Source organism: Saimiri boliviensis, chromosome 3, assembly GCF_048565385.1.
Source record: "Saimiri boliviensis isolate mSaiBol1 chromosome 3, mSaiBol1.pri, whole genome shotgun sequence".
NCBI classification, from domain to species: domain Eukaryota; kingdom Metazoa; phylum Chordata; class Mammalia; order Primates; family Cebidae; genus Saimiri; species Saimiri boliviensis.
The window spans coordinates 12,767,715-12,785,246 of NC_133451.1; the positions used below are offsets into that span (position 1 = coordinate 12,767,715).

Here is a 17,532-nt window from a genome sequence, read left to right on the forward strand (position 1 = left end):
TATACAAATCCTATATTCCCATTGTATCTAGGAAGTAACTAACTTCCTTTTGATTTTGCAGACTCATAGATGGAAGGAACTTGCTTTGTCTCAGATGAAACTTTGGACTGTGGACTTTTGGGTTAGTGCAGAAATGAGTTAAGACTTTAAAGTGCTGTTGGAAAGGCATGATTGGTTTTGAAATGTGAGAACATGAGATTTGGATGGGCAGGGGTAGAATGATATAGTTTGGCTGTGTTGCCACCCAAATCTCATCTTAATTTGTACTCCCATCATTCCTGTGCGTTGCCTGTGGGAGGAACCCAGTGAAAGATAATTTGAATCACAGGGGCGATTTCCCCCATACTGTTCTCATGGTAGTGAATAAGTCTCACGAGATCTGATGGTTTCATCAGGGGTTTCTGCTTTTGTATCTTCCTCATTTTCTCTTGCCACCACCATTTAAGAAGTGCCTTTTGGCTCCTGCCATGATTCTGAGGCCTCCCCAGCCATGTGGAACTGTAAGTTCAATTAAAGCTCTTTTTCTTCCTAGTCTCAGATATGTCTTTATCAGCAGTGTGAGAACGGACTAATACACCTATGCTCACCACTCTTTTAAATTACAGCTTCCCTTTCCCACATTCATCAGCAACCTTCCCTGACATCTCACGGCTCCCTCTCTTACTTTGCATTAAATTTTCTAGTAGCAGTAATCATCACATAATATACAATGCAATTTACTTTTTCTTAGTAAATTTTGTTTTGACTTTACATTTAAACTAGAAATAATGCTGCACGAGGACCTGGAATTTTTAAAACATTTTGTTCACTGTTGTATCCCAAGTATGACAAGCAATGCCTGGGTTGTAGCAAGTATTTACTGTATACATGATTATTGAATGAATGCATACACTTTGGCTGGAAGTCTTTTAACTCAGTAAAAGCATGCAGGTTATCCCTTGAAGGAAATTCTTATTGGAAATTTTAAATACAAAATGGGGAAACTAACTATGTCTTAATAAATGTAGTTTGCTTAACATAAACACAAACAATTGCTAGACACAGTCTTTCAAAAGAACATAGGTCAATATTAGTGAAGTCATAGACTCTTGATGGTGAATATTGTAAATGAAAATATCTTCTAAGAATCCACTAGAGATCTAAAATTTCTTTCTTTTTTTTTTTTTTCGTTTTTTTGAGACTGAGTCTTGCTCTGTCACCCAGGCTGGAGTGCAGTGCATGATCTCAGCTCACTGCAACCTCTGCCTCCTGGGTTCAAGTGATTCTCCTGCATCACTCTCCTGAGTAACTGGGATTACAGGCATCTGCCACCACCCCCAGCTAATTTTTGTATTTTTAGTAGAGACAGGATTTCACCATGTTGGCCAGGCTGGTCTCAAACTCCTGACCTCAGGTGATTCACCTGCCTCGGCCTCTCAAAGTGCCGAGACTACAGGTGTGAGCCACCACACTAGGCATAAAATGTGTGAATCTGAGTTGTGGGGAGTGTCAAGGGGAAGTCAGAATCATGCTTTCTGAGCAGACACCATCATATTGAACCCAGTATTGAACAGTGTCATATTAATGCTCAGTAAATCTTTATGGATCTGTTTTGAACTGAGTTTAGGTAAAAGTACTATCAATATTTTTTAAGCAAGACTGGGAACTTGAGAAATATTTTTATTATTTTATTAAGTGAAATAACCCAAGGGGGCACAATATTTTATGCCCTGATTATCTCTCTTCGTCAACTTGCTCTTTGTTACTATGGGGAAACTAGAAGCAATAATTAAATAATTAAACTCCCTTTACTCACTTATGCGGTGCACACTGTCACATGCCATTTGATGTTTATTTTCCAACGAAGGGAGTTTAACTTATTTATTTTTCTTCCCTTGGGGCCTCAACTGTCTGACCCACAGCAGCCTCCAGGTTTGATTGGAAAGGGCCTCCATTTTCACTCTCGTATAGACTCACTCTCCTGTGGGCAGCTAAAGAAATGTGCCGGGTCGTTTAATGAAATCAAATCCTCATCCACCTTGGATAGCAATAGATGGAGAAGCTCCCCATTGTTAGGAGGGAGTTCTTTCTTATCCCTGAGACACACCTCTTTGTATCCAACAAAGTTGGCTTCAGAGGCTGCAGATCTTATTTTCACATGTGTCCAAAATAAACCTAAATCCAATCCTTTATTCCCCATGGTTCAACCAAAGCAGGAAAGAATGATTAACAGGGATCCCAGATAATAGAAGGGAATTAACTCTAGAGAGTATCACTTGATATTTTATCGTATGGGATACCTGCTCCCCAACAGCAGTCTCTGTTTCCCTACAGCCTATCTCCCTACAAGGAAGCCCCATGTCCAAAAGCTTCCTTGAGTTGAGGGCCAGTTTTCTCCCACCTTCTTTTAAGTATGTTTAGATGCATTGAAATCTTAACTAAAGAGAGTGAGCTCAGATAATGATGAACATTTCTTGGTCCTGCCCATCTAATCCTTTCCTCACGAGGCTTGATTTTCTGTAACAGAACCTGCCTCTTCCTTGAGGTCTAAAACTGGGAAAAATCAGATCCTTTGGAAGTGACAAAGTTTTTCTTCTCCCAATGATGTAAACTTAGTTTATATATAGCTCAGACTAGCAAGCCCTCCTGAACATAGTGTGGCACACCCCGCCTTCCTACAAGTGATACCTCTCTGTGCCTCAATTTCTCATAAGCAAAATGAAGATATACTGGTACCTTACAGGTTTTGAGTACTGAATGTAAGTTACTTTTAAAAAGTGCCAAGCACATAGTAAATGACATTTAAATTCTAACTGCCATTGTGTCTTTAGGCTGAAACACAAGTAACCCTAATATAAGTTGGGGCTTTATATGAGGCAGTCTTTTAAGGGAGTTGTATTCAAAACAGCACAGACCGGCAACCCAAACATAGCTTAAGATAACTCAGATCTTTACTCTTGATCTTGAGAAGCATCCAGGAAAAGGAAATTTTTTATAATCACAAGAAGAGAACCTGTGCTTGCCAAACATATTCTGGGTGTGATCATAGGGTATTGGGTCCATGGCAGCAAGTCCGGGGCTGGACTGAAGATGTGTGCTGGTAGGGAAAATAGAAAGCAGGTGCAGTGACAGAATGGATGATCATCTTAAAGTGAAAAAAGTAGTTATAGCCAATATTCATTCAATGCTCACTAAGTTCTAGGCACTGCACTAAGATATTTATATACACTGATATGTAATATTCACAACATTACAATGAATTAGGTATTATTAATACCTCTATTCTTCTACTGTGCCTGTTTTATAAGTAAGGAAGCCGAAGATCAGAGAGTTTAACTTACTAAACTGAGACCACACAGCTTCTAAGTGGCAAGGCTGGAAACTTCCAATAAAAATGTATCTGTCTGATTCAAGAACCCAATCACACTCTTAAGAGGCAGACATAGAATGAATTAAATGTCAAACTCAAAGAGCTGAAACTGACAGGTGGTTAGAAACGGGAAGTGTGGGTCCAAGGGGAGCACTATACTTTAAATATGCTTCCTAAATTTCTTGAGTTAGAAACTGAATTCCCAAATCCATATGTCAGTTGGAGATGGAGGCTTTGAAAGGTAATTAGGATTAGATAGGTCATCAGGGTGGAGTCTCCACTATTAGAACAAGGACTTCCTGAGAGAGGAAGAGAGACCTGAGCTGCCACATGTGCTCTTGGCTTCTCGTCATGTGATGCCCTCTGCCATGGTATGACACAGCAGGAAGGCCCTCACCAGAGGCCAGCATCATGGTCTTGGACCTCTCAGCCTCCAGAACTGTGAGTTGAATAAAATTCTTTTCTTTTCTTTTCTTTTTTTTTTGAGACGGAGTTTCGCTCTTGTTACCCAGGTGGAGTGCAATGGCACGATCTCGGCTCACCGCAACCTCCGCATCCTGGGTTCAGGCAATTCTCCTGCCTCAGCCTCCTGAGTAGCTGGGATTACAGACACGTGGCACCATGCCCAGCTAATTTTTTGTATTTTTAGTAGAGACGGGGTTTCACCATGCTGACCAGGATGGTCTCGATCTCTTGACCTCGTGATCCACCCGCCTTGGCCTCCCAAAGTGCTGGGATTACAGGTGTGAGCCACCATGCCCGGCCAAATTCTTTTCTTTATAAATTACAGAATCTGTGGTATTCTGTTACAGCAACAGAAAATGGACAAAGATGCAGAGCAAGGGGCAGAATGATTCTTGAAGATGCCAAGTAACTTCTGGTATGTTTGCTTCTTTTATACAAATTTTGCCGTCCTCTTGGGATATGAATTTTTATACTTAAAGCAACAATGCTACATGCAATGCTGGGGAAAATATCTTGTAAGTTATGATGCATGTCTTGTTTGTTTCATCCTTCATTCTACAATGAATAAAGAATGTGCTAGTACTGAATCGTGTACTGTGACTGCAGATTTACAGAAACTCTGCTACCAAGGAACTCAGAGTCCAGGGCAGGAGACCAACATTTATTATATAATGCAATGAGAGGTAAAACGTAGTTCATGATGAGAAGGAAACCTTGGTCTGCCTCTGGGAGTGAGGCAGCCTTCCTGGAGAAGGTAACCCTTGAGGACAGCTACAGAAAGGAGCAGGAATTTGTTAGGTGCATAATGGGTGTGGAGGAAGGCATTCCAGGCACAGAAAATTGCCCTTCCTAACTGAATTCCACATTGTTCTTGCCTGTCTTAAAATGCTTAGGTATTTGCTAAACATGCTTCTTGCCAGAGATAATGCTGCTTTTTTAAAGGGCACAATTAATTAGGTCTCAGGATATTGGTAATCAGGAGGAGTGTAGCATTGATAATATTTTTCTCAGATTTCCAATACACGTGCTAGCTACATGCTCCTCCCTTACTGGCTGCAACCTGTGTCCAGAGGCAGTTTGACCCTCACATGTTCCTGCCTTACTTTTGGCCTTGAGAATCCAGGTGTCAGTATGTGCCTTTGCCTCTCTTTGATGGAGCTGTTTTTTGCCCCGTTTCAGTTGGTGCCCTCCTTGACTCTGGCAGGCATCCAAGCCCTGTTGTTCTCCCTGCACAGGGCGGCTGAGCAGTGCTCTGTAAATTATGCACCAGTCTCACAACGTTTGGGGAGCCTGTGGACCCATTTTGTCTACATGGAGGTAAATTATTCAGCAGACAATTTAAATGATTCAGAGGGGATGGCGTGAAGTCTGGTTATGGAACAGCTTGTCTGGGGAAATGTAACTGACCCTGGCGTGCGGAGGACTCAGCTCCAAGGCAGAGCTGAGCACATTTTACCTGCTCCCTGGATCCTGTAGGTTCCAGGCTCTTCCTGCCTTCAGACACTATCCCACATTAATCATCGTTACAGTTTAAAAGTCTATGATCGCATTTGGTGCTTGTTTCACCTCTGCAGCAGGGAGGTTTGTAATAGTGTGGTCTGGGAAAGCAAGCCGGGTCTCACAGGTTTTGATATGAGTCCTGTTTTTCTAACCTGCTGGACCTCATTTTCCTTTTCTGTAAGTTAGGGTTAATAAAAGCAGCATTTAATTGTTACCATCTCCATTTGACTATCTAATCTCAGGGACCTGGGTTCATATTCTGCCCTGTGCTGCCGACAAACCTGCCCTAGGAGTAGTGTCTCCATCTCAGTAAATGAGAACCTTTTATTCTGTTACTCAGGACCCAGCCTACATGTCATATTTGATTCGCTTCTCTCCTGCAGCCTCCGCAGTGAATCTCTTCACTGGTCCCTACTCCCAAATGCACAGCCCATGGGATCCTTCTCACCAGTTCTTCTGAGTTCCTTTGCAGCTCTCCAGCCTCTGTCAGTCCAGCTGTGCTGTTGAAAAGCCCCCTTATTCATTCTCCTGCAGCTGCCTTTACCTCTCCAACCCTGTCTCATCCCCACTAAGCAATTAAGAAGTTCTTTGAAAAATAAACAATAATAAATAAATGGGACAATATTCTTCCCTTGTTAACCCTCTAATAGCTGCTAATTGCTCTTAAAATAAAAGCCATGTCCTTTTTAAAATCACCTATGGGCCTTACAGGACCAGGCTCCAGCACACTTCTCTCCCTTAACATTGACTGCACTGGCCTTGGGCTTCTAGAACATTCCAAACATGTTCCCACCTGAGTGGCCTTGCTCTTGTTGGCCCCTCATTCTGGACTGGTCCTCCCTTGGCTTGGCTAGTTCCATTTCAATGTCCAGGCATCTGGGGAAATGTTACTTCCTCAGGGGACTTCCCTGACAACCTTGAAGAGTCACCTTCCTGTCACACTGTAGTGGCTTTATTTTCTTTAAGCCACTTATCCCCACATTCAATTCTGATCTTGAGCTGTATGGTTTGTTCACTGTCCCCTCCACTGGAAGAGAGCTTTTTGCAAGATGAGCTCCTTTCACTGTTATTCACCACGGTAGCCCCAGGTGTGGTCATTAGATAAAATACAGGGCAACCAGTTAAATTTGAATTTCAGATAAACAACAAATACCTTTTTAAATATAAAAGTATTGCACAAGGCATGCTTATGCTAAAAAAAGTTGTCTCTGTATTTTTATTTGCTAAATATGGCAACCCTAGTCCCTACAGGGCTGTCATCTCTGTTGAGGCTTTATAAATACTTATTGAAAGAAAGAAAGGAATAGTGAGTGAGCAATGAGAGGTGATCATCAAATAAAATCTACAGACTGAATTGCTTTTATCTTTTTGCCTTCATATTCCTAATGCTTTGTCAATGCTTAACATATGATGTTTTTCTCCTTCATATTATGTTGTTAGTTTCATTTTGCAGTTGGATAAATAGGGTTAGAGAAGAGGAGGCTTTTCCAGAGTTAAGCAGCTAGGGATAACATCACTGAATATAGCAGAAAGTGACTCCTGAAAGGTGAGTTAAATTAATAGAAGTTTACTTCCCTTCTCTCATAAAAGAAGTTGGCGTAAAGGCAGTCTAGGCATGATATGGTGTTTCCAAGGTGATGCTTCAATCTTTCTTCTCCAGAATCATCAGACCACTTTCTAACCTTGAGTTTACTGCATGGTTTTAGGATGTCTGCTGGAAAGTCTGTCATCACCTTCACATTCCAGGCAGACAGCAGGTGCAAGTGGATGAGGACAAAGATGATTTATTCCCTCCCCTTTAAGACCTTCCTGAAAGTCAGTCACACATGACCTTTCCCATTTCATTGGCCAAAACTATCTCATGACCACTCCTGGCTATAAGGCAGCTGGCAATGCCATCATTTTAGGAGCTTCTATGTGCTCTTCTAAATATTGGGGTCTGTTCTTAGGAGCAGAAGACACTGGATATTGGGAATCAAGAGCAGCCTCTGCTCCGCTGGAGAGGGTCAGAAAGATTCCTGGTGTATCCTCAGACAAGGGCCTTTTTTTTTTTTTTTTTTTTTTTTGGAGCATTCACTTTTTTTTTTTAATTGCATTTTAGGTTTGGGGGTACATGTGAAGAACATGCAAGATTGTTGCATAGGTACACACATGGCAGTGTGGTTTGCTGCCTTCCGTCCCCTCACCTGTATCTGTCATTTCTCCCCATGCTATCTCTTCCCACCCCCCCACCCCCCATCCCTCCCCCATTTCCCCCCAACGGACCCCAGTGTGTAGTGCTCCCCTCCCTGTGTCCATGTGTTCTCATTGTTCAACACCCACCTATGAGTGAGAACATGCAGTGTTTGATTTTCTGCTCTTGTGTCAGTTTGCTGAGAATGATGGTTTCCAGGTTCATCCATGTCTCTACAAAGGATGTGAACTGATCGTTTTTGATGGCTGCATAATATTCCATGGTGTATATGTACCACATTTTCCCTATCCAGTCTATCATCGATGGGCATTTGGGTTGGTTCCAGGTCTTTGCTATTGTGAACAGTGCTGCAATGAACATTCATGTGCATGTGTCCTTATAGTAGAATGATTTATAATCCTTTGGATATATACCCAGTAATGGGATTGCTGGGTCAAATGGGATTTCTATTTTATAGGTCATTGAGGAATCGCCACACTGTCTTCCACAATGGTTGAATTAATTTACATTCCCACCAACAGTGTAAAAGTGTTCCTATTTCTCCACATCCTCTCCAGCATCTGTTGTTTCCAGATTTTTTTAATGATCGCCATTCTAACTGGTGTGAGATGGTATCTCAATTTGGTTTTGATTTGCATTTCTCTAATGACCAATGATGATGAGCATTTTTTCATATGTTTGTTGGCCTCCTATATGTCTTCTTTTGTAAAGTATCTGTTCATATCCTTCGCCAATTTTTGAATGGGCTTGTTTGTTTTTTTCTTGTAGATCTGTTTTAGTTCTTTGTAAATTCTGGATATCAGCCCCTAGACAAGGGCCATTTAAGGGTAGAGACAGGACTAGACCCCAGCCTCCTGGTCACATGACTCAGATTTCCCGTATCCTTTTACTTTCTGTTGCATAGACTGGAATATGGGTTGGAGCCTGGGATGTGGATCTTTGTGTTAGTCTGCGACTTCTTCTGTGTGGGACAGATTGTACCTTATCCAAAGTCCAGAAGACACTGGGGAGACCCTGAAGCGGTTACTATTGCCGGAAGTAAAGTGTTGAGACAGAAGTGGGGATGGGATGGTACTGGAGACTTAGACACAAGTCGAGTGATGAGAGGTGTATCTGGTCTACACAGGATCCTAATAGATCTTAACAGGCTGCAGCAACAGTCTAAGCATAACGAGGCAAGACGGAACAGGAACTGAACATGTTACACCTGAGCCCAAAAGAAAACCAACAAGATGGACTGATGTGACGTAGTATCTACAGGATAAAAATGACAGAAGCACCTCAGTAATATCAGCCATAATGTGCAAGGGAGATATTTTGATCTCAGCCTGCAGGAGCAGAGAATTTCGATGAGGTGAGAGGCATGCTTTGCCATGCACAGGCTAGACCACACCTGTCATGGCGCCTGTAGTTCTGGGCTCTATATTTTAAAATGAAAAGGACAGACCAAAGTTTTCAAAGGAGAGAAGCCAGGATGAGACTGAAGAATTCTCAGGCTGTATATTTCACATTTTTGTCAGTCACTTGAGTCACACTTGCTTATCAAATGTGTGGATTACTCTAATCTGACAGAAGTAGTACATACAGTGACAGAATCAGTCAAGAACAATGGGCCAATGTCAGGCTATGAAACTGAAAACAGATTAAGGTATCTCAGTCCCAAAAATGATAAGTATGTGAGGTAATGCATATGTTAATTAGCACTATTTAGCCATCTCAGAAAGTCTGCATATTTCAAACGACATGCTGCACACAATAAATATGTATAAGATCTGTGTCACCAGGTGTGGTGGCTTGTGCCCATAATCTAGCACTTTGGGAGGCTGAGGCAGGCGGATCACCTGAGGTCATGGGTATGACCAACATGGAGAAAACCTGTCTCTACAAAAATACAAAATTAGCCAGGCGTGGTGGTGCATGCCTGTAATCCTAGCTACTGGAGAGGCTGAGGCAGGAGAATTGCTTGAACCCGAAGGTTGCAGTGAGCCGAGATTGTGTCATTGCATTACAGAGAAGAGCAAAGCTTCATCTCAAAAAAAAAAAAAAAAAAAAAAAAAAAATCTGTGTAAACTAAAAAAAATGAAAATTAAAATTAAATAAAAAAAAATAGATGAAGGTAATGTTCTGAAGTTTGTCAGAGCAATCCGTTGTTCAGGAAAGGGATGAGAGAGACCTGGCACAATGGCTGTCGGAAGTACCAGAGTGTCTGTGTGTGTCCCGGGAGGGTGGGTGGTGGGCTTCTGAGGAGCCTGCAAGCAGCACTGACATTCCTGACTTCACCCAAGCCAGGGGTTTGATCTTGGCTTTGGGGTGTAGATTCTCAAAGCATTCAAGTTTCCTAGACTTGGGGAGGCCGACTTACGCAATGCTTGCAGGAGACGGCAGATGCCAAAAGTATTGATTTTCAGCGTGAATTCTACTTGTTAGGTACCTTATATCTGATCAGCATACATATGGTTTTTCTTCCATGTGGGAAAACAACACGAGGAACCAAATAATACCCCTAAGGAGTTTTGAGGAGGATGGAATTGAAAAGAGGAATGTGAGTAGTGTGATTAGAATGCCGTTAGAGGAGTCTGATGCATGCTTCTTCCTCAGGTGAAAGTTGTCACACTGGAAACTTCTAGATAACCTGTAGCTATGCTAAGCCGCAGGCGCTTTTACAGGCCTGGAACCCACTTCATGTCTTTAAGGTGACTTGGGAGAGTGTGGTTTCCGTCTTCTTATTTTTTGACATATTCTGCAGCTCAGGAAACTGTCTTGTTTCCCTTTCCCTGTAGCACTTGAGGTGTATCAGCCTGATCCTCCCTTTGCCTCAAGGTCCCAGAGTGGCACAGGGAGGGAAGACCAGCCCGGAGGGGTCTGCTCATTAAGCCTTCACTGCTGTCTACCCCCAAAAAACTCAGAGTCACTGTCTCCTAGGCACTTCTCAGGTAGAAAGAAATCTTTCCTTACCCTCCAGATCTGCTCTCCTTCAGGAATGGATTCTCGGGTGCCTTCAGCCAGCCCCTCGCTCTGTTCCAGCCTCCTGGGCACAAAGGCCAACAATCCCAAGGCGTTTGGCTTTGACTGTTTCTCATGCACTCCTTTCCCAGTAGGTGGCCGTATGTATTCATTCACATGTCCAGGGGGATTCCTCCCTCCATCCCCCATTTATTGATGTTCTTGTCGTATCTCCCCTGGGAGCTTGTTGTGTCAGTCAAGGTCCCAGCAAGAAACAGATGGCACACTTATACTTGGAGAGTGTGAGAAGAATTTAATAAAGGACTATTTACAAAGCTGGGAGCAGGGCTTAAGGAAACCACAAAGAATAGTCCAATGCCAGAGGACTATGAAACTGAGGCGCTATTGTAGGCCTGAAAGAGTGGAGAGAGGGGAAAGAGAGCCAGAAGACCGCAGGGGCTATGTGGAAGAAACACAGGACTCCTGGCTTTCAACAAAACTGGCCCATGGGAATCTGACAGCAATAGTAGTAAACGCCTCACCCTCGTTTACTTCGCTTCTTCCAATCTCCTGCTGATGTACAACATTGCCCATGTGCAGTTGGGAGTCAGTGGTCAAGAGAGCCCAACAGTGTGGTTCAGGTTCAGCTTCCCCAGGGAACAGCAGGGTGGACAGAGATAGAGAGTGGATTTGGTGAGAAAAATAGAATAATCCAGTAAAACCACTGACGGCCGGACTTTGTTGTCAATACCTTTATGTTTTTGGTGTCCTAGCCCACGCATAGTAGGTTTGCAACAGTTGATTTGGCCTTGTATTTCTTTGGGTAAAGAGATGATCTTTGATTCCTGTGTTCCAGGGCCTACCCCAGTATCCCAAAAGATGCTCCATAAATGTTTATGGGATGACTAGTGAATAAATGAATGAATAAATGAAGTGAGCTCAGTGGGAATTTTCCCTTAATTTTGCTCACTGTTAAACTTCTTGGAGGTAGCCACTTCCCTGCTTCACTTGTAGGTCTCTAGGACCAGTTCGTTATTAAATTTTTGTATTATCCTTCTGCCCATGGGGCTGACTCTCCAATGTGGTCTTGGAAATCTTTCCTTCCATCCTCAGAGCCCAGACAAGGAGCTCTTACCTCGGGCACAAGCTCCACTCTCTGGGATGTCTCAGCTTTTTAGCAGGGAAGCTTTCTGTGCCAGATGCTTAACTTGTGTCCTTCTTCCTTCTCTGTTCACTTTAGGCAGATTGGACTGGTTTCTCCTTGCTGTACTTCTAGCTAGATGAACTGTTAAACAAATATCTATTACTCATCTGCCATACTCCAGGCACTGTGCTAGGACATGAGAATTTTTAAGTGGATAAGATGTAGTTTGACATAAGGGACAAGGAGCTGCAGTCCAGAGAGAGAGAAGACAAGTAATAAATAATTATTTTAGAGGTTAATACGCACTATGTTATTATTCCTTAATAATTATGGAAGCACAGTGGGTGAGGAGGGCACTGTGGGAGCCGGGGAGAGGAGCAGCAACCCACCTGGAGGCTGAAGGAAAGCTTTCTGGTGGAGTCAACACCTGATCTTGTAGGCTGGAAAAGAGCAAGATAATAAAGATAAGTAATTCCAAGTCAAGTGGTGAGCATGATCAAAATGACAGGCACTTGACGTAGCATGATGTGTGCAAGGAAACATGAACTAATCTGTATTATTAGTGATAGAGTTGAAGAATAGGGAGTGAGAGGCAGCTGGAGGGCAGGCAGGGGTGAGGACATGGAAGGCATGATACACTGAGCTGAAGACTTTGCAGGACTTTAGGGTGAAGTGAATAAGGCCTATTTTAGGCACAAAATGTAAAAGAGCTCCAAGGTCTCAGTCACTAGGATAAATAATATTAAATTCAATATTTTAACTAATCAAAATTAATGAAAAATCCACAGTGAACAAAATAAAATTTTAAGATGAATATTATTGAGTGAATTCTTATAATTTCATGTTGCTTCAGTATCCATTTTGAAGACAACTTTATCTTTCTCATACCCGAAGCAGGTTCAGTCACCCTTGATACAGTATCCAGTTTCATACCTCCTCCTAGTTTCTTAAGGTGGTCAATCCAGCTATCTGGCTTATACAACTCCTGGTGGTTACCTCTCTATGAGACAGCCAGATACAACTGACCTAATTAGCCCCACTGACCTCCTCACTCTGCATGGACTGTGCAGGTATGCCACAATGGCCACCTTTCAGTTACAGTGTGACCCCCGTGGAACTAGTGCCTACCTGTGCCACCAGTTAGAACGCCCCACAAGAAGCCTGCTTGAATAACTCACAGGATCCCAACAAAGAATTTGGCTTAGCGGTCCCCTTCACTCTCTCTTGCTCCCCACCTGCTGGCTGAGTGCACGTGTCCTTAGTGGCTGCCCCCTTTCCAGTGGCCCTGACCCCTTTCCAGTGGCTCTGAGTGGCCCATAGTGCATGTGTCCTCAGTGGCTGCCCCCTTTCCAGTGGCCCTGTGCCCTGTCCAGTGGCCCTGGCTGCCCCCTTTCCAGTACTGCCCCCTGCTCTCTGGAATCTGTAAGTAACAAATGTGTCTGTTATTTTATGTTCTGTGTTCTGCTGCCTCCTCTGTGTCTCCCCTGACAGACACACATGAGCCTAACTTCTTTCCTGGTCAGGGCTCTCCAATGGAGTGGCTATCTTAGTAGGAATAAACTGGACACAGCTTAGACAACAGGCACAGGGACATCTGTGAAAATAAGCAAGTTTTCTGTATGGGGGACACATGGCCATGGTCTGACACTTAGGCATTAGGCAGTTTACTGGGATAAAGAAGTATCCCATGAAAGGTACACTGTAAACATCCAGAAACTGCCTTCCCTGGAGTCCTGTCAGGGCAGGGCTAGAGTTTATAGCCACTCTCCAGAGAGAGACTGCAAAATCAAATTAGAAAGAATTTATATTTACAAAACACTGTGTTACTGATTTTCTTTTCTTTTGCCTCGGGCATCAATATGAGTCAGCAGAGCATTATTACTGAGTCTCTTTATTGCAGTAAAATGTTACTTATCCTGTCAACAAATGGTGCTGGGACAACTGCATATCCACATGCAAAAGAATGAAAGTGGATCCCTACCTCAAGCCATACACAAAAATTAACTCAAGGTAGATCATAGACCTAAATGTAAGGGCTAACATTTTTAAACTCCAAGAAGGAAATGCCAGATAAAACTGTGTGATCTCGGGTTTAGCAATGATTTCTTAGATATGACACTAAAACCACAACTGATGAAAGGTAAAATTTTTAAGTTTTACTTTATCAAAATTGAAATTTTTTTGCTTCTAATTTTTTGCCTTTAAGAAAGTGGAAAACAACCCATCACCCCCCTGCTGTATTGTATAGCCATCTACTGCTTATAAAACAAACTCCAGTCCTCCTGCTATGACCTCCCAGTCCTGCAGAGGACTCTGCCAATCTCTCCAGCTCCATCTCATCCTTTCTGTCTCTGTTTCTTGCTCTGCTAGCTCAGCCACTTGAGTCTCCTTTGTCAAGGAGTGTCCTCTTTGGAACCCAATACCAGCTCTTTGTTCTGCCTGGAATCTTCTCTCAGCTCTTTTAAGGTTAGCTTTTGCTCTTGAGCATTTCATTACACTGTTACATTGTGTGATGCCTCTAAAGGGAACCTTTCCTACTTACAATCAATGTCATCACTCAGTGCATTAGTTTTCTATTACTGCTGTAACTAAATGCTACACACATGGTGGCTGAAAACAACACAAACTTAGCTGGGTATGACTGCTCATGCCTGTAATCCCAGCAACATGGGAGTCTGAGGTGGGAACCTCGTTTGAGGCCAGGAGTTCGAGACCAACCTGGGCAACATAGTGAGACTTCATTTCTAAAAAACAAAAATTAAAAAAAAAAAAAAAATAGCCAGAGTAGCTGAGGCAGAAGGGTCTCTGGAGCCCAGAAGTTTGAGGCTACAGTGAGCCAGATCATGCCAGTACACTCCAGCCTGGGTGATAGCAAGACCCTGACTTAAGAAACACACACACACACACACACACACACACCCCATCTTTCAGTTCTGTATGTTAGAAATCTAACATATGTCTCAGTGGACTAAAATTAAGATGTTACATGGCTACATTACTTTTTATAAAGGACATTTCATTTCCTTGCCCTTCCCAGCTTCTAGAGGTTGCCTGTATCCTTGACTCATGGCCTCTTTCCCCACGTTCTAAGTCAGCAAAATTCTATCTCTGACCATTCCTCTGTAGTCACTTCACCTTTGGACTCTCCTTCTGCCTCCTTCCTTCACTTTTAAGGACACTTGTGACTACCTTGGGCCCACCCATCCAACCCAGAATAATCTCTCTATCTTAGGGTCAGCTGATTAGCAACTGTAATTCCAGCTTTAACTTTAATTATCCTTTGCTGCATAACCTGACATATTCACAGGTTCTAGGTGTTAAGATATGGACAGCTTTAGGGGTAGAGGAGTTATTTTGCTTATCATACCCAGCTTCAATTCTTCCTTAGCATCTCTGTGATCTTAATCATCCTGTTGGTTAACTTTTGTTCTTATCTGCTAGGATGTAAGCTCATGGGAATCTTCAGCATGCTGTCATAGGTAAAATCTTGAGTGTAGATAGGAATGTGAAAAATAGTGGTTCTCAAGCATGTCTGTCCATCAGGAGCTGTTCATTTGTTCATATCCTTAATAATGTTTATTAGGTGCCTACCTAGAACTAGGCACTGTTCACCTGGGGGTATGTCAGTAAACAAGGCAGACCTCAAACACTACCCTCATGGAGCTTACATCTCTGGAAGAGCTTTAAATTAGATAGATTTCTGGGCTCCACCAGCCACTCCAGAAGCCAAGCCACTTGGGTGAAGAACGGCTAATCATTAAACGGCAAGTTAGAATCACTTGAATTTATTTTTCCCTGCACATTGGACTATCATTCCAGAGGGAGGGTTTTATTGGAACAGTGCTTCTAAAACCATCTGTGATCAAGGGCAAATTATTTTCTAATTCCAAACCACTGTGGACTGAAACTTTGTAAAATACAGTAAAAACAAATTTCTAGAAAAATCTAATATTGCTTGGTTCTCATGGCAGGGTCAAATGCCTATAAAAGTTTTTAAACACTCTCCATTTTTACACTCATCTCATGATAGATGGATGACAGACAGTTCTCAGAACAGCCCAGGTCCTGAGTCGCTGACTTAGTTTTAATTTTTTCATCTGTGAAATGGAGATAATTTTATATATGGAGAGTTATTAGTAGGAAACAATTGGGTAATATAAATAAATCACCAAAGTCAGCACTGGCTTAGTAGGTGATAATTATTAATGTCCATAGCTGTTATGCTTCAACTATTCTAAATAACACCTTAATACTCATTTTTTTGGTGTCAGAAATTCAAACTAGGGTGGGGGTATCCTCCAAGTCAGCCAGAAAGAAGCATCTTGCTAGGTCATCATAAAAACAAGTAGATTTTAAATATCTGTGTTTTGTATTTGTTTCTGATTATGAACAGAAACACAAGGAAAACATGCATTTGAGTACTGTTGATGAGTAATAATCACTGAGAAACCCCATTTGCCTTTTAAACTCCAGCCAGTTGTTACCCTTCCCCACTGCAAACCAAGCCCACCCTCGGACCCATTAAACAAAACGCTGGCTGTCACTGACTGACAAGGTCTGAGGATTGGCTCTTTTTAAATAGCCGTAAGGTCATGGGGATTAAATGCTCTCCAGGGAGTCATGGGAAAAGTAGAATGTCAGCACTGCCTTTTCTCTGTGAAGATGGCTCGGTGACATTTTCAGAAAGGAAGGAGTACTGCTACCTGTCAGCACTGAATGCAGAACACAAGGTTAGATGCAAAGCGGGAAGGTTACTCACCACCGGGAGATTAGTGACCCAGCTGCAGCTTTGTTCTGAGATGCAGGGCTGATGGGGCAGACCTGGAGAACTCACTCAAGGACTGGGAAGTGGAGACCAAGCCGGAAACGGGAAGCAGCATGACACAAGGAAGAGATCACAAGCTCCGGCAGTGGACAGTCTGGGTTTAACTCTCAGCCCTAGTGTTTGCTGATCCTGTGACCTTAGGCATGTCACCTAATCTCTCAGACAGCAGAACCTCCCTTGAAGGACTGTCATGGGTGTTAGTGATACTGTGTGCAGGTGCCTGGCACACATTGAGTGATGGCTGGGATTTAGCTATTGCCTGCTTGTTTCAGGTGCCCACACAACATGATCCAGTGAAAAGGCACGTAACCTCCTTGGCCTGTTTGTCACGTCGATTTTAACCTTTGTACATGAATGACTCTGGTCAATGTTTGTGCATTACAAATACAAACTGTTCCCTCCTCCCCCCCCACCCCCCGACACACGCACTGGCTGTTTTGTTCCTTTATTATCTAGCTTCAAAATAATCTTTAACAAGAAATCCAAATTTGTTAAGAGTGTATGTGTTTGTGTGTGTGTGTGTGTGTGTGTGTGTGTGTGTGTGTGTGAGCATGCATGGGAGTTTTTACGGAAGTTTTGTAGCATTACTGAAGAAGATTCTCACTGTGCCATGCTCCTCGTTCTAGTAAAGACCTTGTCTTGCACTTTTTGTTCCCAGAGTATCTACTGTATCCACTAGGCTAAGATGGAATTAGAAAGTCTAAGTCTTTTCTTTGGGAAGGAAAATGTGGAATAAAAATTATGCAAGTTTCCCAGTTAAAAATGGATGATATGTCTTGCAGAGAGGAAATAATCTAATTGGACTAAAAATATTACACAGCCATAAAAAAGAATAAAATCACTTTTGTTTTTTTGCAACAACATGGATGAAGCTGGAGGATATTATCCTAAGATAATTAACATAGGAACAGAAAACCAAATATTGCATGTCCTTGCTTCTAAGTAGGAGCTAAACACTGAGTACATGTAGACACAAAGAGGGGAACAGTAGATACTGTGGCTTACCTGAAGGTGGAAGATGGGAAGAACGTGAGGATCAAGAAAACTACCTATTAGGTTCTATGCTTAATGTCTGAAAAATGAAATAATCTGTATAACAAACTCCAGTGACA

General features: G+C 42.6%; 1 long non-coding RNA gene and 1 pseudogene across 1 annotated transcript; one reads left to right on the forward strand and one right to left on the reverse strand.

The window, feature by feature from the left end:
* LOC141583975 (splicing factor C9orf78 pseudogene) overlaps nucleotides 1–17,532 on the forward strand; it is a 358,102-nt pseudogene that overhangs the window by 200,590 nt on the left and 139,980 nt on the right.
* On the reverse strand, nucleotides 8,002–16,687 carry LOC120363650 (uncharacterized). The gene is made up of 3 exons (XR_005579117.2): nucleotides 16,355–16,687; nucleotides 11,985–12,035; nucleotides 8,002–11,736 (listed from the first exon to the last, which is right to left on the reverse strand). It is a non-coding gene; the product is annotated as an uncharacterized LOC120363650 (long non-coding RNA).